The 22106-nt window shown below is 38.0% G+C and overlaps 1 protein-coding gene across 5 annotated transcripts in view; it reads right to left on the reverse strand.

Moving 5' to 3' along the window:
• shroom1 (shroom family member 1) overlaps positions 1-17313 on the reverse strand; it is a 42612-nt gene extending 25299 nt beyond the window's left edge. For 4 of the 5 annotated variants that reach the window (XM_047379098.1, XM_047379100.1, XM_047379101.1 and 1 more), the window contains exon 1: positions 17118-17313. The gene's annotated coding sequence lies outside the window, so the exon portion shown is untranslated. Of the gene's footprint in view, positions 1-4258; positions 4391-17117 lie in introns of all 5 variants that reach the window. The other variant, XM_047379097.1, reaches the window with a different exon arrangement.
• Positions 17314-22106: the final 4793 nt, after the last annotated feature.

Here is a 22106-nt window from a genome sequence, read left to right on the forward strand (position 1 = left end):
CCTCCAGGCTGTGTAAGGGCTATTTGACCAAGAAGGAGAGTGATGGGGTGCTGCGCCAGATGGCCTCCGCAGTCACCGGACCTGAACCCAATCGAGGTGGTTTGGGGTGAGCTGGACCGCAGAGTGAAGGCAAAAGGGCCATCAAGTGCTAAGCATCTCTGGGAACTCCTTCAAGACTGTTGGAAAACCATTTCAGGTGACAAAGCTGTTGTGACCATACAGCCATGGATTTCGACACCAAAACTCCGGTACATACTTTTCTGGAACTTTTCAAAATAAAGTGCATTAACCTTCTTCCGGCACAGCCAGAAAGGGGTAACTGCGGACTTCCTGTGGCGCCATTACCCAAATAAAAGCACAGCCAGGAAAGGGGGTAACTGCGGACTTCCTGCAAGGACACTGCCGCATATAAGCCCCCACCTTTCCACAAGTCTTCCACGCGGCCTTCCATAGGAACCGGATAGGAGAGGAAAGCGTGCTGATGTCTTTTGCTGGCAAAAGGACATAAAATTCAACTGGATCCAAAGCCATACGATCATCGATCATATGCAAAGTTAAGTAGAATGAAATACTGTCTGTGTATCCGGTATTTTCATTCATGAACGCAGATAATTAAGGTACAGGCATTGCTGACTGTCTCTCCGAGGCCCCGCAGACTCAAACGGTGTTCGAGAGAAGCCTGAAGGAAGACAGCAGAGACCGCAGCGGACAACGTTCGTTCTTCATCCACAGCTGGAGGTTAGCGGGAAGCTAACCTTTTGTTCACAGAACGAACGCACCTTCTGATCGGAAGGAACTGAGGAAATTAGCGGTAACGAACAGCTGGGCAGCGGACAGGCCGAGCCGCCAGCTTTCCGGAGCTAACGCTATTGTTCACAGAGCGAACGCAGAGGTTAGCTGAAAGCCAACCGCTTGTTTGACTGTGGATGTTTCGTCGAACTTCATCGCCCTTGGACAACATATCCTCGCTACGGTCAGAGGTTAGGTTTGGGCAGATTAACAGATAGGTTTAGGATGAAATGATCTAAACGTTTTCATGTTATGAAGTTTGTTTTGTGGAACTCGGCTATCTTTGTGCTAGCATGCTACCTGTAGCACACAGGCCGGTTCATGTTCTTTGTATGTTTTAAAGTTAAGACAAACTTTATTTAAAGAGTTGTTTTAACCAGAACATTGCTCATAACGCGCCGCTTATGCATTTTAACCCTTTTATTAACCTGGTATTTTAAAGGTATGTGTTGATTCTGGTGCTAAGCTATTAGCTTCGTTGTTAGCCCAACGGCCAGCCGGTAAGAACACGTGTGTGCTAGCATTAAGGCTAGTCAACAGAAAGGTTGTTGGTTTTCAAGCTAGTGAATAATAGTCCCTGAACATCATTTACTAGTGTTGATAACTAAGTAAACACCATTAAGCCCATTTCTCCAGAAAGATTTGGCTCTTTTCCAAAATACTCAATAATATTTCTTCAAATATTATTTCAATAAATAAAGGCAGTTAATTAGACACCGTTGAGAATTAGTCATCCAGGAGATTGGTTTTATTTGACAGATCATTATTTAAAACATTATTTTATTAAAATAATATTTTACCTGATCTTGCATTGTGAAGGGTTGTCTAAACGTTTGCTGATTATTTCCTAAGTTAGTTCCAAGACTAACTTAACTTCATTTCCAGATTCTTCAAGATAATCCTTGGTTCTCAAACATAAACATTGTATGGTAATGTTGCATCACTCTTTTTGGTCATGATTTCCAATCATCTTTAATCAACTTGTTTATATTGTACATAGCCCATTAGTCTTCATTATTCTTTAATTCTGCTTTGTAGTTTAGTTGAATTGTTTTAGCATAGTAAAGAGTTTGTTGATTGAAATATGTTTGACTTTGTGTTGACTTATTTTTGTTAATAAATTCTTGTATTTTAAGTAATTGTGTGAATTCATTCCATATATGTGCAGAGTTTATGCTGTTCAATAATGCCAGAGCTCGTCTCACACCTTTCTATTCTGTCCTAATACCATCGCCTTACTGGGCTGGTATTCATAGGACAATCCTTAACAGACCAAAATATTATTTGGTAAAATATTAAAATATTAATATTAAATATTAAATAATATTCTCAGATTCATATTTACAATAGAGCAAAAGGTGGCTACTTTGAAGAACCTAGAATATAAGACATATTTTCAGTTGTTTCACACTTTTTTGTAGGATATATTTCCACACATGTTAATTCATAGTTTTGATACCTTCAGTGTGAAGCAACAATATTCATAGTCATGAAAATAAAGACAACTCTTTGAATGAGAAGGTGTGACCAAATGTTTGGTCTGTACCGTATGTAAAGAAAATGTTTTCTGGCCCACAATTCTCATTCACCATAGAAAACTTCTAACCCTTTATCAGTGTTAAATAAAGGATGGACTGAAGTTCCTTTCAGATCTATTGAAAGGAAATCTTTAACTGCAGAACAAGAAGTAAAATATCAGTGGGGCAACACAGAGGAAGTAGACAAAAGAAACGGTCTGCCCGAAAACCTGAACTGGCACTCCTGCTTACATTTACACTGTCAGGAAATATATCAACTCTGGGACCAAGTGGACTCTTCTTCCAGCACAGAACATTCACAGTGAAAAAAGTTCAACCACAGCAAAATAACACATTTACTTAAGAAAGAAAGAGCATTGCTTTGACTAAATGAATAAAACAAGGAGGTCCGCAATTGCCATCTCTGCACCCAATCAAAGTAAGTTCAGCTACTTTCTCTTAAAGATTAAAATTGTTTTATTGACCCACATCAGACTGCAAGTCAATCTTGGATCACTTTCTCTATGTCTGTCTGTGCAAATGTGTCATCGTGACTCATGAGTTTCTGGAGAAGACAACTATAATAGGAAATACTACAAAGAAGAATTTTGAAGTTTATACGACTAATGGCGGATAAGTGGCTGAGAAGTTATATAACAATACTTCTAACATCAAGTTTCCAATAGGCAATAAATCACATAATTCCTATTATCAAACAGAAACAAAGAGGTAGCCCTTAAAAAAGGCAGGAAGTTCTGTGACGTTGAGCACTGACAGAGCAAAGCCTCTGGCAGCATGGAACGGGAAAGGCACCTGCAACAGTTTTCCCTCCAATGTCAATGTCAACACAGAAAATAAATTGATTCAATGATGCCTGCATCACAAATGTTGCAGAGGGAAACCATGGCTGCATGTTGCTGGCCAGTGCTCACATCAGTGTCTAAAACCTCTAGCTGACCAAGACAAGCTGTCACAGTCTAACAAGCTCTGCATTCCTGCCCTGATCTGGCCCAAATAGCAACGGAGACCTTTACCCTACTTTATTTAGAGGCTGCATGTAGCTGAATGAAGTGATATGTTTGTAAAGCTTAACAGAATGAATGCACGTTTAACTGTGACAATATTTTTCGGTCTTTGCAGTGATGCAAAGTGATAACAGCACGGTTACATAACATCACAAACAAGATACGCAAGACGCATCTTGTCATAAAGAGGGTAATAATACAATTTTTCTGTCTCCTCCTTGGTCAACCATTAACCAGAAACTACATTATGCCCTTGCTGAGAAATGAGCAGAAGATTCAGTGAATGACAAACTTATTACATTCGCCTGGCTTCTGCAAACACCATTACTTTTGTATTAAGGACCCCCAGGGGTTTGCAACTTGATCCGACCGCAGCGAGTTTAACTGGATACTGCAGGAATTCCTACAACTGCAGGCCACTGAGATTTATTTGTGTGTAGGTGTGAATTTCTTTACTCCAAAAGGCTGGGTGCCTTTTGGAGTAAAGGAAATATGTAAGATATTTTACTAATCAAAAAGTGACCTAGACATTTAACCCTTTGGCTCATGTTTCAAAATCATGACAACATCTCACACCTTAACAAAGATAAAACAGAGATGCACCATTTAATGGCCAGAAGTCAGAATTTGCCAATTTTACCTTGACCGGCACAATCAGCAGGTCAGATTTTCTTTGAATGTTCCATTTCTTTCCAGTTTATAACCAGCATGTAACAGCACGTACTTGGATGCACTTTTTTCAGTTTAAAAAACATGAGATAAAAGGTTAGGGACAAGTTCTTCAATGGCCTGATACTGATTTGGAAATCAGGAAAAGCCTGGTCGGTGCATGTATACGAAAAATGCTTCAGACATAGAAAAGGGAGAGCAAAGAGAAACCTGTCCCTGCGGGAAGCCCAGGGAACAGCAAGCATAACAACAACTGACCCACTTCCTGTTTAAAAACGGGAAAGTCTCCATCATTGGGGAAAAACGTTATCCTTCTGGTCTGTTTGTGAGATCCAAGGGGTTGCCTTATTTTAGCCTTCATCTATCGTCTGACCCTGAAGACACTTTTGACTGAGAAATAAACAGAGAAGACGATATGTTTACTTTATATTTCAAGCAATACACATTTCCCCCCAACATCTGGGGTGAAGTTTAATGTATTTTTATGTCTGATCATTCTAGTAATACATTTCAGATTTAAATTAGTACTTTTAAGTCAAAGCAACAGACATTTGTGAAGGTTTTTTTGTAATGTTTTAAAACAAGCCTAATACTTTGATTCAAATTCATTTTAGATTTGTTAAACAGGTATCTTTTCCAGACCTTGACAGTTTTTTCTGTTTTCCATTCATTTCTGGTGGAAAGTTTGGATTCAGTTGTTATCCCTTTATAAACATTACAATCTTTTGAATAATGAATTGTGTCAAAAATATATATAAAACATATTACAGTAAACATTCCTATTTATTTTAATAAAATAGTTAAATAAGGCTCTACTTAATCTGACATTAAAACTATAATGTTTACACTGAAACCACATTTATAAAGAAGTCAAAGTTATAAATCTGGAACATAAGACAAATATGAAGAAAAACATTTTATTTTTCAAACTTCTAAAAGATTCGTCTGGTTTATTGTTTTCCCAGATATTTACAGTTTTAAAGGTTCACCAATTAGGTGGAAATAGTGTGGCTATGTTGTGAGACGACTACTGAACAATCTGCCAATCAGAGAGCTGCCGCAGTTAGTGGTCTAATGGCCCTGCCGGGCTTCTGTAGCCATCTCCTGCTACATAATGAACTGTGCTCAGACCAGCCGATCAAGACACCCAAATCACCCATGAAGGCCCTTGTGCTCACACTGTGGCAACAATGACTTTGTAAGACCCATTTAAGGCGTTTCATACAAGCATGTTTGCTAACAGATTAGAATAGTTAACAGTTAATAGTTAGAATAGTTAGAATAGTTAATAGTTAACCTTTTTGGTCCTTCATTGGGGGAAATTCAAGTTTTCCCCAGCAAAGTGAGAAGCAAATGGGAGCACAGGAATACACATACAAATAAGCAATAAAAGCAAAAATAAAATACAGACTGTAACCCCAGCAGAAAGCTGATGGAGTGACCAAATAGTGACAAAACTAAAGTGAGAGTATAAGGAAAGTTTCATTTTGCTCTCACTTTAGCCAGCAACAGACTGGATAACCCTCAATGCTTCCATTAAATTTAAGAGCAAAAGTAGCAGTCAGGTGCTGCTTTTCACAGACACTTGGTTAACTGATCAGCAGGTGTTGCTGACTCTATAAAAGTTTGAGTTTTGACAGATTGATGCTGGAGAGGATACAGGTATGCGCTAGGACGATCCCAAGAAGGGAAGACATCAATAAAAATGATATAGTGTGTAAAGGCCCTGGAATTTAAAGGGGGTTTACTTTGATTTCAAATCCGTGACTGTATTTTACCCATTAAAACAGTTTGCATTTAAATAAAGACTACTAATATAAAAAAAGAACCACATTTATTTCTTTAACCCCGTAGCAGGCTTTTATGGTCGGTCTGGCACCTTCTGGCATCCTCGCAGAATCCCCTGGCTCCCTCCGGCATGCTTCTGCCGGCCACAGCCACTAATGGAGCTCAGTCCTGCTGTCCCAGCATCGCCCCACAGATAAAACTCCACCCCCTCATTTGAATATAAGAACATGAAATAAAAAGAGCTTAAAATGAAAAACGGGGTTAAAAAGTAAAAGTCACTGAAATACGTAAAGTAGCTTTACGAAATAAGTGTCACAAAATAAAACTGCATTATGAAATAAATAAATAAATCTTTAAGTAAATTAAATAAATCTTGAAATGAATTAAATAAAATAAGATGAAAATTTATTTTAACATAATTATTTTGTTTTATTTCATGGAATATTTATTAATAATTTATCAATAGCAGTATTTATTTAATTTTGAATGAATGGCTCTCCATAAAAAGCATATGTTGTATCAAAATAATAAATTATTCACCATATCCACTTACCCTTGCAGGTTTGCAGGGGGGCTGGTGCACATCTCCAGCGGTCATTGTTTTACACATTATTATAACTGTAATAATGCATATGCCATTATTTTTAGCCACAAAAGCAAAATTTGTTGCTTCTCTGTTTTAAATAAAAGTAAATTGATCTTGTTATAAATGTTTGTTTTACGGTGGTTATTTCACTCAACATTATTTCACTGTGGCCATGCCAGCTCTACATACTGACAAAAATTACTATTAAAAGAACTCACATTTCTGTGACAATAAATTTAAACAGACAAAAAGTTTAGAATAAAATGAAATATGTATTTCTTTTATACCAAATATGTCCACTTTCTGACCTTATTGTCTGTTTAGTAAGAACCTTGGTCATCAGTTGTTGCCTGTTTTGAACCTTGTTTCCCAAACAAGCACTGCCATGGCAAAACCTGATTTATTTTTTATTTCCACATCTATCCATGACAAAAACTTTGATAACCTTGTTAGACAATTTCAAAATCCAACAGAATAAACACTTTAACACCAAACAATGTACTATCTTGGCTGGCTAAGCAAGCAAAGTGACAAAATCTATCAGCAGGCCAAACACCTGACACTTTTGACAACTCGTGAGGTATCCATGAAAGTTTGGTTGCTTGGCAGAAACACATGGGAAGGAATGTGCTGGATAAGCAGTTGGAGCAGGTAGTGCAGGCAACGCAAACAGGTTTTCATAATCGGCACACAGGCCTCCATTTGACTGGTAAAAACCAAATATGCAAATATTATTCAAAGATTGAAAACTTTTCCCTCACTCACATACTTGTGTTTGCTGTTTACCTAACACACACACACATCCGTGTTTTACTATCTTTATGAGGACTTTTCAGTTACTTCCATTGACTTCCATTCATTTTCCTTGATTTTTAGTGCCTAACCCTGACCCTAACACTAACCCTAACCAGTTAATACATAACCCTAACCCTAACAATAACTCAATTCATACCCTAGTCCTAAACCTAACCCCTGTCCCAAGAACGGAATTTGGAAAAGTGAGGACCAGGAAAATGTCCTCACTTTGTCAAAATGTCCTCATTTTGCGATAAAAATACGAAAATTGGTTCTCACTCAGCAACAAGTACAAGTACACACACACACACACACACACCGGGCAGTTACACAATGGCACCACTCAGTTGGACAACTTGTTCTCACATACAGTACCTGACAAACATTTTCATAAACCCTGAACTATTTTTTAACTTGTAACAAAATCACACCTTTCATGTATTTTATAAGAATTGTATTTAACAGATTTTGTTTTTAAAAATTAATATCTGAAAAGTGTGGCATGCATACTGTATGTATTCAGCCCCTCACTAAGTCAATACTTTGTAGAACCACTCTTCAACTACAGCTGGAACATAAACTTTAACTGGGACATTTTAAGGTGACTAATTTTTGATCCAAATCATTCCCTTGTAGCTCTGGCTGTATATTTATGGTCCTTGTCCACAGTGTTTTGCATGTAAGCAAAAAAGTTATTTTTTTGTTTCTTCCGAATAAGAGTACCTTCTTCCACGTGTTCCCTGCATGGCTTGGGAGGTGTGAATCTCTGCAGCTCCTCCAGAGTTACCATGTGCCTGTCTCTGCTTTTCTTAACAAAAGCAGAGACAGGCACATGGCCTGGCCCACCAGTGTAGGTGGACAGCCATGTCTTGGTAGCTTTTCTGGAATGTTACTTTTCTTTTTGGAGAGCTCTATGCGATGTTCAGCTTGGGGACATGTTGGTCCATCATAAAAAATATTAATACATTTCAGTTTGTGATTGTAGCAAAATGTGAAGAAAGCTTCAAGGCGAGTGAATAATTTACTTTATTACTTTACATTTTCTCCATAACATTTATCCATGTCACGCTTATTGTGGGCACTCCACTGTACCAATACAGATATCAGTGCAATGCTCTTGCCACTCACCTGTGAGTCTATGTTGATTCCTGATAAGAGAACAATGAGTGGGACTCTTCCAAGTGGAACAAGAAATCGCATGCAACACAAACACATGTATATAACGTTAGAGCATTAAATATCAGCAAATAATTTCCACATCCAGCTCCAAAGCTATCTGAGAGTATCGTTGGTCTAAATCAACTTTTTCCCTCCAACACATATCTCAACATAGGTCAGTTCTGTTTTTGCATCAAATAGTTCTCCTCCCACATCCAGACTGGAAAAATAAGCACGTCTTGAAGCTGTTATATCATGAGGACAAAGATTTAGATTCAATACCTCTTATATAATGACATTACAAATTTAATCCCAAAGTGAGAAGAATATGCAAGGGAAGAGGTGCCAACCTAACAACGTGCCACAGGCGATTTTTACAGATGATGCCTAAGCACCAATTATGAACGCATGACTTGAAACTGTGAGCAACTGCCCTTGATTAAAGCCCTCCAGGAAACACACAAAGCCTACCCTTCTTTCTTCGTAGAGAAACACATGTAAAATCTCAACATCAACACTCTATTCTATTCCCCTTTGAGACACTGCAGTATTAAAAGTAGGCGTTTTCCCCTTTTGTAATTGCTAGACCTCCTGGGGGGGGGGGCAGAATAAACATGACATGGAAGTCCAGGCCAACAGCATTCCCTGCACTGCTCTATTGCTCCTTCGGACCGCGCTAATATCGGGCTGTTATGGTACATCAGCATCTGAAACATCCCAAAACCAAGTTATTTGCAGATAAATGCTTACAGAGACAGGTTTTACTTAAATAGTGGTGATTTAGCTATCTATAGAACAAGGAGAAATACCTGAGAGTTGCAAGAAGATGATAAGGAACTGTAAGAAACTATGAAAAGTCACAGTTCTCCATTATGTTGTTATCAGAATCAGAATCAGACACGGCTCTAATATAACCCCTAACCCTATACCTGCCAGGATACGATAGGAAGCATGACGAAGATAGCCCAGATAATATACAATACTCTGCACTGTAGGGCAGCAGCTTCAGGACAATAAAGGAAATATTTGCTTAGTTTTGCATGGAAAATATGAATTGCAAACCAAGTTACCAGTCAGGCACAGACACAGTGTGGGAGCTAACAATTGACACTCACATTTCCCACAGCCCACTGACATGACTGACAGGGACGTCAGCAACAGACTGGAGAACAGGATGTTTTTATCTGCTTTGATCAGAGATCGCTTATCTGCTGTGACGTTTCCAGTGAGTGGCAATGTGAGTGACCAATAAACTAATCCCCCCTTTAATGTAGTATTTATTCAAAGAGAGCAAATAACCTGGAACTGTCACCTTGTATGCATTTTGTAAGTCACGTATGGATGGAGGATGGATGGATGGATGGATGGATGGATGGATGGATGGGTGGATGGTTGGATGGATGGATGGGTGGATGGTTGGATGGACAAAAATCAAGAATGAAGATGAATAAGTTAATACTCAGATAACAGATCTAAGCCAAGTGTTGTCCACCTATTATTCATCCAAGTCCAATCATCTATCTAACCTTTCATTCGAACTCATTCACCAAAGAAGGTTCAGTTACTTCAGGTCAGAGGAGTACTGAGTCCTTTCTCAAAGCTTGAAATCTGATCCAGTTTCTACAATGTGTAAAATGATGTTGCAGCACACCTGCATTACAGTTTCTAAAAGTTGTAAAACATCACTGCAAACTAAGGAAATAGTGGCAGCTGTCTAAGTATGAGTTTATCCTAGTCGCCATCTTGTACATTACTGCACATTGTAATTTATTGAGCAAGGCAGCAGAGACCAATGTCGACCATTTAAAATAAAATGTGGCTTGATAAAATCTCTCAATGTATCTGATTTCACAATTTTTAAATGCCTGAGCTTCGAGGTTTATGTGAAAACATTTTCGAATGTCCTCCCTTAAGTGAGAATACAAGCCACCTGAAATTAATTATACAGTCCGACTCACGGATAACCTCAAACTTAAGTGTTTTCCATTTTCAATCATGCCCAAACTGTATGTGCTTGCTTTCCCATGAAAGCATAAATAATTTAGTCTTAAGGACAGAGCGGAGATTTTATCTCTCAGCAGATATGTTAGTGGACCTTTGATGCTCACATACTGACACTGAATTGGAAAATTACCTTAATCTTATGACCTACTTTCTTTTACTAGGTAATCATTAACATCCATGGCACCAAGGCAGAAATTTTGTTATTTAGTAAAAATCTGTTCCAGATTGTGCTTTTTCCCCCCGGAATTGGCTGATCCCGATCAAACATTTATCCTTTATTCTGCACAAGGTTTTAGAGTAAAAATAGTAGTAGAACAATTATTTTATCCAGAATACTACCAGTCTTTCTTATTGTGCAACATTGTTTCAACAGCTTTGCTTTTCTATTCAATTCACCTCTAAAACAGACATCGAAGCTCTATGGAAAGAACAGATGTGTGTCTAATGGGCCAGTAATTGCCTAAAACCACCCACACCTTTTGTTATAAATCTATTGGGTCTGATGAAATGTCACCTAAATTACCTGGTGCTAAGTCTTGAAACTGATACAGTTACCGAATAGCACCAATAATCACTCTCAGGAGTCAAGTGATTTCTAAACTTCATTGTGCATCTGCCACCGTGGTTAATTTTGGGGGACCTGATCACAATGGGGTCATTTTACTGCTGCCAGTGGAGGTGTTCCACCTCTGTGCAGAGGAGGAGGAGGGAGGTGCAGTGTTGGTAAAGAGAGGGGCTTAAGATAGTAAAACGAATAATCAAAAGATGAAACCTCACTAGAAAACAGCGAAATGCAACCTGGACTTTGCAACCTGGGAGAGAAAAACAAGAGTGTTGGTCTCAGGTATATAAACCCTGGTGTGTCTGACTTCTGGCTTTGGATTTTATTCTGTAGTCTTGCCTTATGTGTCTGAAACAAACCTCTGAAGCAAATGTGTCTTCAATTGCATTAGCTAATAACATAAAAAACAGAAAAGCGCTTTATGATTACAGAAAACCAACAAAATAACAAATATCTGAATTTTAAAGGGCTGGAGCCAAAACTTTTACATTATTTCTAGTTGAAAAACAATAAAATTGTTTACTATATTTTAAAATGGTGATATATTACAACATATCAAAATAAGCAATTAATACTTAAAGCTTTAATTCTACTGTTGTTCTAACAACTGACTCCCAGCCCAGCTTCTACAGCTCAGACCTGCTCATTCTGACATGTACCCTTTACCTTCAGCGATGACAGACAGCTGTAAAAGCCTTTTTTTTTTTTATTACCTCCACATCACAACCATATTAATGAGTCTGCTGCTGGCTCAAGTCTCAGTGACAGCTCCTCCCATGCACCTTTTCATCGGGCCTGTGAAACCTGAGAGGATCCTCTAACAGACCGTCCTGGCATGATGTATCAGTGTGAAAACAAACGTGAACCCCTTACACGGCTCGTCTTTTTCCATATCAGACAAAGGTATTTAAAAAAATATGAAGCAAACAATAAATTAATCTTCAAAGTGCAAATGCTGATCAAAAATCTATTCTGAAAGCCATCACAGCTTCATAGCATTTGCTAGACTTTTGATTGTTTTTATATAAACAGCTGCAACTTTTCCTGGGAACATGACAACATTCGACTCATAAACAGTGAAGGAGAAAACGATTCTTTTATTATTTAGTTTAATGCAATTAACTCTGATCAAGTAAATAAATCCATCATTTCTTTGGAGTAATTACATGATTAAAAAAAACATATTATTCATATACATCATGTATAAGAGCCTTTTCCCGTTACATCAAAGATAGAAAACCATCACGGTTTCAAAACCGCTAACGTTTTTAGATCATACATTTCCTACAGTTTAAAGTAAGAATGGTATAATGATAGATAGTCATGGTGTGAAATAAAGGAGCACCTCCCATCACTCTTGTTAGGGTAGCACTGTTTTAAAGTTACACGCATGCTCCAAGCCACATGGTTGATAGACAGCCGACCACAGGCTGGCTACCTGAGCAGATAGCATGACTAACTAAACAACTAAATGAAAGCAGTTGTATTGTCCAAATTGTTCGCGTTAGAAAATTTAAAGTAGAAATTGTCCATTGTAGAAATGGAGTTACTTTAAATAATTAGTCAGTCAGTCAGTCATTTTCTACCGCTTATTCCATAGTGGGTCGCGGGGGAGCTGGTGCCTATCTCCAGCAGTCTATGGGCGAGAGGCATTAAATTAAATCATGAAAAATAATGTAAATATTTCTGATACAAATCAATGTAAAACTTGTTAAAATTGTTAGATAAAAAATTTAATTTATAAAAGTAAGTGAACTTAGCATAAACGTTTTTTTTTTTAAACTCTTTATGTGTGTCATACAATCCGGCATGCGGGTTAACATTGTTACCCGCATTGTGACAGCCATACAACAGAATAGGAGGGGCTGGTCAAGAAACCATGGTGGGTATTGACTCATAACCAAACTCAATATCCTGAGGGACTCTTGTGTCATCCAGCTATTTTTCTTTTTCTTATTCTTTTGTTATATACGGATTCAAGAGGCATTTCGACCTGTTTGACAAAAGAGGGAGGGTCTCATAATGGATCACAATTACAGACAAGTGGGTGGACAAGCGCAGGTTTCAGGACCCCTGACATGTAGACAGGAAACAAGACAAAAATGGAAAGTAAAGAAGAGACAGCTCATTCTTTAGTGAGGTGAATGGGAGGATTTTGAGGCTATGTCAAAAACTAGCCAACAGAGCAGTGCTACAATATAAGGAGTGTTAGCCATATGAGGAGAAGGAAGTAAGAGGAAGACTTAAACCGGTCCAGAACAGGAGGTGGGCAAAGTGCACACCAATAAAACCCCTAAAAATTAAAAAGACGGCAGTTTTCTTCCCTCCCAGATGATTAACCTTTTCAGTGGTCAGTCAGTCAGTCAGTCATTTTCTACCGCTTATTCCATAGTGGGTCGCAGGAGAGTTGGTGCCTATCTCCAGCAGTCTATGGGCGAGAGGCGGGGTACACCCTGGACAGGTCGCCAGTCGATCGCAGGGCAACACACAAACAACCATGCACACACTCATTCATACACCTAAGGAGAATTTAGAGTAACCAATTAACCTAACAGGCATGTCTTTGGACTGTGGGAGGAAGCCGGAGTACCCGGTGAGAACCCACTCATGCACAGGGAGAACATACAAACTTCATGGAGAAAGACACCCGGCCAGGAGTCAACCCCAGGACCTTCTTGCTGCAAGGCAACAGTGCTACCAACTGCGCCACCGTGCAGCCCCTTTTCAGTGGTATTTCAATCATTTATTCGTCCAGCAGAGATATCGCACTTTGAATACACCAGCCTACAATCATCTCTGACCTCACTTAACAGAATCAAATAAGCTGCTGATTTCTGTGTCAGTGTTTGACGTGACCTTTGTTGCAGTTACTACACTTTTCAGCGTATATAACAATCTGCACGTATGCCTTCATTAACTTCCACAACATGCACCAATCTAATGATCCTCCTTTTCCAAGGCCGTCATCTTCAGAAACGATCACCTGCTGAATAGCTATCAAATGACTAACCTCTGTGCTCTCTTCAGTTTAATTGTTAGGTAACAGTAACGCCATGGTGTCACAAATCTCTAAATGAGTAACTGCTGCATGACATAATCTCCCAGACTGAATAAGGAAGGCTTTCCTTATATTTCACGCAGTTGATAATGTGTCTGGAGGACTTTGATCAGCAAATAGATCTTTACTTTTAACTTAATCAAACAAGCACTGACTAAATGTTATTTTATCAATTCAACGTATCCTGTTTCTATGTTCCAACAATAACAGCAGCAGAATTTAAACACACCCAAGTGGTTTCCACTTGAGTGTGATTATTTATTTATTTATTTATTTATTTTGAGGGATTAAAGACAGTTTGGGTCATGCACTGCTTCTGCTCCTTCCTTAGCAACTTGGAAAACGTGTTTATTTCCTGAAAACTTCATGCAGGTACAAAACAGGAGAATCACTTTACAGGAAGGTGTGAACAATATAAGGGTTGGGATAACAAAAGAAGTAACGTGCTGCTAACTGATTTAAAGCTACAACACCTTTCCGATACATCCTATATAAAGCAATGGAAACAGCTATCATTGGGGTGATTTGCGATACAACAACATTCGTTTAACGTTTCGATTCTTTTACCAAGCTCCTTCACAACAAATATCAGGGAACATTTTAGCATACCTCCACTGATCCCTTATTACCAGACCGGGTCGTCCTTGCAGAGGTGGGCTGAGTGAAAGGTCACATAAAGAATGTAAACATCCGTGACTGGACCACATACTCAAACGTATAAATAGTAATTTTACACTGCTTGAAAAACACAGCACACAGTCCCCCTTCCTCTAAGCCTAAAGCTAGTACTATGGCTACATGGTGCAAATGCTTCTCTTTTTTTCTGTCTTTTTCTTCCCTTTAGATAAAGACATGGTAAAAACAAGGCTGATGAAAGAGATCGGGTTACAACACCCTGGCTACATTTACAAGACTTCTGTTATTTCATTATAGCCATTACTTTCTATTTACTTCCCCCGTTTGTTTCTCTCTCTTTCTTCATTAATCTTCTAGTAAACACAAAAAAAAAACCACCAAGTTTAGCTTGGATCGAACACCTCCGCCAACTATAGTACATTACAAAACATGAGTATACGCTTCCACGTATTCGATTTGTATCATTGAGCAATTGGACTCTGAAATTGGACTTGGATCAACAGGTGCTTCTGTGGCCACCGTTAGCAGTTCTCTTATCCCGTTGAATATACAATGTCTTTTAAAAAAAAAATAACTCCTGACAAAAACAGAAAATCGTGGATCCAGTGCAGCACACTGTCTTCAGAAGTAATTTTATTAGCAATCAAAGTCAATACCTGTGTAATTTAAACCGCAGAATAAAAGCAGCGGTTCTGTGGAGGCCATAAAGGTTTGCTAGAGAACATTAGTGAGGAGACAACATCGTGAAAATCAAGATCTATGGCTCAGGTGGGAAAATCTTTTGACAGAAGATTGGTTGTGTACTCACGAAATGTCTTGTTGTAAGACTACCAAGAAAAGTCATTGTTGAATGGATGCCAAAAGAAGGCCTGTTTGCAGTTGGCCAAAGGTCGTGTAGGGGACACAGCAAATATGTATAGGATCTGGTTATATTAAAACCTTTTGATCTGCATGCAAAAAGCTCTGTGTGGCAAAAAGAACACAGCATGTCGCACCTAAATGCACCGTCCCTGTAAAAACGGTTCCAATTCAGAATCTGTTGCAAGACTTGAAAATTCTTAATCAAGTCCAACTGAGCTTGGGTTATTTTGAAAAGAAGATCCAGGGTAGGGACAACTCTGGAAAGACCTTCAGATTTAATTGTGGCAAATGGTGGTTCTACCTTCGGCACAAGGGGGCTAAATGCAAATGCATTGCACACTTTTTAGATTTTATAATTTCCCTTCCACTTCTTAATAATGCACTGCATTGTATTGGTCTATCTCATCCAAATCCAAATAAATTACAGAGAAATCTGCATATCTATCTTGACAAAATGTGAAAAAGTTCCAAGGGTATGTCTACTTTTGCCAGACATTGAACATGCATTTTTCACACACTGACAGTGGTAAACTAGCATTGTGGGCACAGCTGCCCCGGGGCAGACCGACAGAAACAAGGTTGCCATACAATCGGCGCCACCGGGCCCTCTGACCACCATCAGCAGGCAAGGTGGGCGAAGTGTCTTGTGTGTATGAATGGGTGGATGACTGATTGTACTGTAAGGCGCTTAAGGGGTCGCTGAGGACTTGATAAAGTGCTATACAGGTGCAGCCGAATAACCATTGACCATTTTCCATCTATGATACAGTAAAAATGGTCTCTGCAAGCCAGGAGTAACAGCATGTGGGTGCACAGCCAGCAGTGTGGGCATCACATCCAAGCAGTAGCATAGTGAGCTCAGTGTGCTCCTCCTGCACCCAGCATCTGACCAACGCACGGCAAGGGGTGCATCAATTTCTGCCTCTGCACAAAACATCAGTGTCTGGTTTCCCCTCAGCAACCCTGGCCACAGAACTGCTACCCTTTGTTCCCACTTTAAATAAAACATAGCCCGCTCATTTGGTAAAAAGGGCCCCCCCTGTGCATAATTCAAAACTTCAGGTATCAATTCAATTTGAAGTTTTGCGTTTTCTTCTGGTAAAATATCATGCTCTGCAACACAGAATGTACGACTATTAGATGTGTTAATAACAGTATTTAGAGCAGTCTCTGGTGTATTACGCTGCCCATTGCATCAGTCTGGTGTATATTCAAAGTTTTGGAAACAGTGAATCATGAAAGGTGGAGATGTTTTTGCCTGCCTCTTATCTGTTTTCTAATCTTATTAAACACAAACCGACTAATAATCAGAGATAGTTATGAGGGAAAAAGCTTAACCTAAACGCAAGACCAAAATTATGTTGGTTTTTTTTATATATATATATATACGGATATTAATTTGTTATCCCTATTAGAAAAATAACTAAGAGCAATTGTAGATTATTCCACTTCAATGACACTCGATTTTCCAACGGACGCTAAGTACAACTTTAAAAACTACAACTACAGAAAGATGTTCAAAGTAAATAACATCATATTTATTTATATAGAGGTTCCCTGCCTCTGCTTGGAAGTGAATTATTAAACAAAAAGCCAACCGTTGACAACCGAAACTGAGAGGTCAGGGCGATACCGAATGCACCTGCCGTTGCCGAGTCAATCCACTTACCTGACAACATTCCCGCTCACTTTGAGCTGTTTTAATTTGTCTTTTCTCTTTTTCCTCGACTGGGCTTCCTCTCCTACAGGCAGAAACAGCGAAAATAAAACCGCATAACCTCAAAGGGACATGTCCTTTCACTGCGCCAAGAATGGTGTGGCTGGTAATGAGCTTTCCTTTTCCCCTACTCGGGAGTTAGCTTACTTCATTCCCTGAGGAGTGAAGAGGATGAAAGGTAACGGAGGAGCGATTAGACCAATCAGGTGCCGCGATGGGCGGGGACGCTGGGAATACGGGAAACGGCATTGGTCAGTTAGTAATTCATGAAGGAGCAGTGGAAAAAAGTATCCTGTCCTGTTTTGATGATCAAGAGGGAAAAAAATAAATTGCTTTCCCTTTATTATTAAATGGTAAGCTGCTAGGTTCTCGTTATCGAGTCAAACTAAAGACAAACATATAGGGGAAATATACAATACATACACTGAAGGAGTTTCACATTACGACAAATGGTAGAAGTGTAGAATGACAACAAAAACATCAAACTATCTTTGAAGAGGTACACATACATCAATTATATTGCTTTTATCCAGTAGATTTATTTAATTTGGTATATATTACACTGCATGCAGTTGGTTAGAAACAGCCTTTAGTTTCTTTTTCTATTAATTACCTGAGAAAAATTACAGTAAAGTGAGTCTTTATTCTTGAATATTTAAAGAATGGCTTGGATGTCTACTTAAACAACAACTAGAAAGATAAGGAAAATACTTTAGAGCAATAAAAAAGTATTATCTTATACACGACCCAAATTTGTAGAGCAAATTTTAAATGATAATAATGTGCAAAAAAAAGTCATATTTGCAATTAATCAAATATTCTAAATACCAATTCTGATACTTAGTGATCTCAGCTTGAAAGACAATGATAAGTGGAAGAGGATGAGGAAAAAGAAAAAGGACCACAACAACACCCCTGGAATTGATAGTTGTTAAGGATAACCAAATATGAGAAACTAAAAGTAATATATTTTCTATAAATACTAAATAATACATTTTAAGTAATATAAATGTGGCATCAAGTAAAAACTGCAAATTATAAACAAAGAAAAATGACAGAATTTTTAACAATAAAAAAACTGACATCTTTTTATAGCACCTATGCAATGAAAAGTGCTAAAAAACATATCAGTAAAAATGGTCCATAAAAGAGTGCTAGTTACCCTGTGGAGCAACGTGAGATCAGTATGTGATGGCAGTACAATAATGTGAAAAAACTGTCCAAGATTTTGAAAAGAAACCGTGAACTTTTCAAAAATAATTGTAAATAAAGTAAAATCCAAACAGGAAAAACAAAACTGAGAAAAAGTTATAAAAGATTAGAGTCCATAGAAGAGTTAAAGTTTTGAGGGCAGCACATTGTGAACTGAGAGCAGCTAATCATTCATAAGAAGCTCTGCAATGCAAAGCTATATAAACTACTTTAAATTGTTTTGTGGTTACATGCACAGGAAGCTTAGCTGAGCACATATTTTCCTTTGGAAATAGACTAAACAAGTGAGGATGAAATATTTAGATAGTTTACAACTAAATAATGCTTTTTGTTTGTAACAGAACAGTCAGATTTAAAATGGGCCTTCAAGCCACATACATAAAATGTGACTCTTCACAATAAAACAACATACTTTAGAATAATAAGCACTCAAATTCAAGCTTAAAACCTACTTAAACCTGACAAGCTTTTACTCTGTTTTCATTGAATGACTGACACCCGTTACGTTCAAAGCCAGAGCCAGAAACAGAATTTGATTTGGGCAATTTCAAACTCCCATTGCTTACAACAGCTCAACCAATATCTCTATCATGTCTATGTTTGAATGTTGGAGCGTTATTAATCTCAGATCAGGAATTTTATAGTTTACAACTGGACAGAAAGAAAGTTAGCAAACAATTAGGCGTAGGGATTGACTGTATAATTGGATGAGACCTCAGTGCTCAACGCAACCATCACGGGTTCAAGATCTATGCTCTCCACAACATTTCATGTGTACTTTGAAAGAAAATAAAGGCCACTAGTGCCTGCCAAAAAAATGTCAAATGTTTTTTTGTTGAGAGAAATTATTGATGGGACTTGTAGAGCAGAAAAGGTAATACTGGCGAAGCAGAAGGTAAAAGTCAGTTTAAAGTCAAACAGAATACTCCTTTTGTGAAGATTCGTCAACCTGACTTCTGTGACAGTTCTGGTGACCTTTGGGGGACCCCTGCTAGTGTGGTGGACCTAAGCAACCACTTAGTTCGCTTGTGCCTTGGGCAAGCTGTGATTATTGCAACGATCACATTGCTGTATGGCTCCCCTCTTTCTAATAATAATCCCAGTAATAAAAGCAAGAATGCAGTAAAAACAAAGCAGGAATGAATGGAATGAAAATAGCAGCGTATGAAAACATGGTATTAATTTTCCTGCTGAAATCTGTCTTTCATCAGCAGCAGTCCAAGCAGTGAACATCAGACATTCACAAAATTTATTGAGAACAATCTGAAAAAAAAGGTAGAGACCATTAAATGGTGCCTACATTCAGCTCACAGCAATATGCACAATTGTTCTCAATATATATAGATACTCATTTTATTAAAAAAACACTATATATTTACCTCCAAACACTCAAGAGTGTTAAATGGGATATTTTGACATGGTTTTATTCACAACTTTAACCAGGTATGTCTGTTTGGGCCATTGTGTGTTTGAATTACATTTATTGCGCAAGGTCACTATAACTTGTGGAGTTATTCTGTCATTTTCAGTTTTCAAAAACCCAGAGTGACATTATAATTTTATTTTAGATGGGACAACAGAACAGGATTAACAGCAAAACTTTAAACACTATATTTAAAACTTTTGCAGGTCATTTCCCATGCCAGGGGTCAGCACCTGTTTTATTTAAAAAAACAATAAACTTTTTGCTAATGCTCCTAGTAAATAAAGTTTGCTGAAAGCAGCAAAACCTACTTAACCCTGAGAAAAAAGACAGCTTATGAAGTTTTGTGAATTCTCACTGTGCTTTTTGATGTTTTATGCTTACATTTATTAAAGAAAAAGGCAGACCTTTTACAAGAGAATTGAAACATTTTCTTGAATAAAGTTTTTTTTTAAAGTAAGCAGTTTGTAGCCCAATTATGAAAATTAAAAGACACAAATCAAAAAAGAAAAAGGATTCCTTGTTCCATTATGCCATTCTGTTGGGGAAATCTTTATAGATATAGCACGATCATCCATAAACACATCTAAAACCTTTTTTTTTTAAATCCATCTTTAATATTTATTAGATTTTAATTTTAAAAACATAACTCATACATTTCTGAAACAAGTTATAAAGAGTCACTGATTTGAGTGTAAAGTTATGACCTACGTAGACAATGAATGTTTGCCCTCAGCCCTTTTTGTTGATTATAACAGTTAAGACCCGCAGCTTCCCAAACTTTCAGCTTCTGACCCGAGAATATATTTCTGTACATTTCACCCCCACAAGCAGGGTAAGTCACAAAATGTAATTCCTTAGGTAGATGGCTGTTCAAATAGTTCTTTTTGTAGTCATATTAATGGCAAATTGCGTGGAAGGAAAAAGTGTGTTAAAAAAATTGCACAGGCTACAGGGTCATTCGGAGTCTTGAGAGGATTGCGAAGCAAAGTCAATTCAAGTATCTTTGTCGTTTGAGCAAGTACTTCGAGATCCACCAAACACAGACATGTTCAGGACACGGTCTACAATTGTCTCATTTATTGTGTTAAGCCGCTCCTGAACAAGAGTTGTCAAGTGTCTCACCTGGCCTGAGGTGAAAAAAAAGCCTTGACCGGTGCTTTGTGGTCCAAGGTCTTCTTCTCAAATTAAGGTAAATGTTGCATTTAATTTTTAAATCAGTCTGGAATAGTGGAGGCATAGAAACCAAGCTGTTGAGATCCAGTATGAGGTTTTCACAAACAGTACTGATTTTGCCAGCCAATTTCACCTGCTGATGTTGGTCCACAATCTTTTTTCCAAGTTTAAAGTCAGCACAAGTGTCTACTTGGAAATGTTAGAGCACCTCCTGCTTGCCTCTGCTATGCTAATTATGTTTTCTAACAGGACTTGGCATCTGCACACGCCGTTCAAAAGAACCAGTACCTGGTTTGAAGACCGCATTATGACTGTGCTCGACTGGCCTGACCTAAACCCCATAAAGAATCTGTACGTTATTGTCAAGCAGATGATACCATTCCTAACAATGCAGATGAGCTGAAGGCAGCTAATGAAACAGGGACTTCCTTAACAGCTCAGCAGAGACACAGGCTGATCACCTCCGTTTGCCTCTGTGCCACACGCACTGATGCAGTCATTCATGAAAAAAAAGTGCCTTGACCAAGTATTAAATTCACTTACAGCTAAGATCAAAATTATTCATATCCCTGGCAGATTTTGATTTAAATTATTTTTATTCAACCAAGATGTTTCTGTTAGGAAATAAGGCAAAAAATGTCTGAGAAAATAATCAGCTTTAAAAAATTGTTTTAACATACATTGTACCATCAAACACCATGTTGAAAATTATTTATAGACCATTCTTATTCAGTGGGGAGTGTCTTTATTGGCATTATAGAAATCAAAGTCTACTTATTTGATGACGAAATTGTTCCATGATAAATTGGTATTTTGACAATCTTTGGTGATGAGGTCTATGAGGCTGGAAGGCATCCTTGCCATCACCTTAATCTTTAGCTCCCTCTAAATATTCTCTATCAGATTCAAGTTGGGAATCAGGCTAGGCCACTTCAAAAACATTCATGTAACAGAACCAGACAAAATATGTCATTAAAATGAAACAATGACTTTAAAACTTAAATTCTACCTCCTTTTTTGTTTAAATCTTCAAAACTTCACACTTGATTTGTAACCTTGCATTTGGAAACCCGCCATTTTAGAAATTCTAATAAATTATAGCCATACAAATCAAATCCATAAAAGGGAGC

This window comes from Girardinichthys multiradiatus, chromosome 11, assembly GCF_021462225.1.
Source record: "Girardinichthys multiradiatus isolate DD_20200921_A chromosome 11, DD_fGirMul_XY1, whole genome shotgun sequence".
In the NCBI taxonomy this organism is placed as follows: Eukaryota; Metazoa; Chordata; class Actinopteri; order Cyprinodontiformes; family Goodeidae; genus Girardinichthys; species Girardinichthys multiradiatus.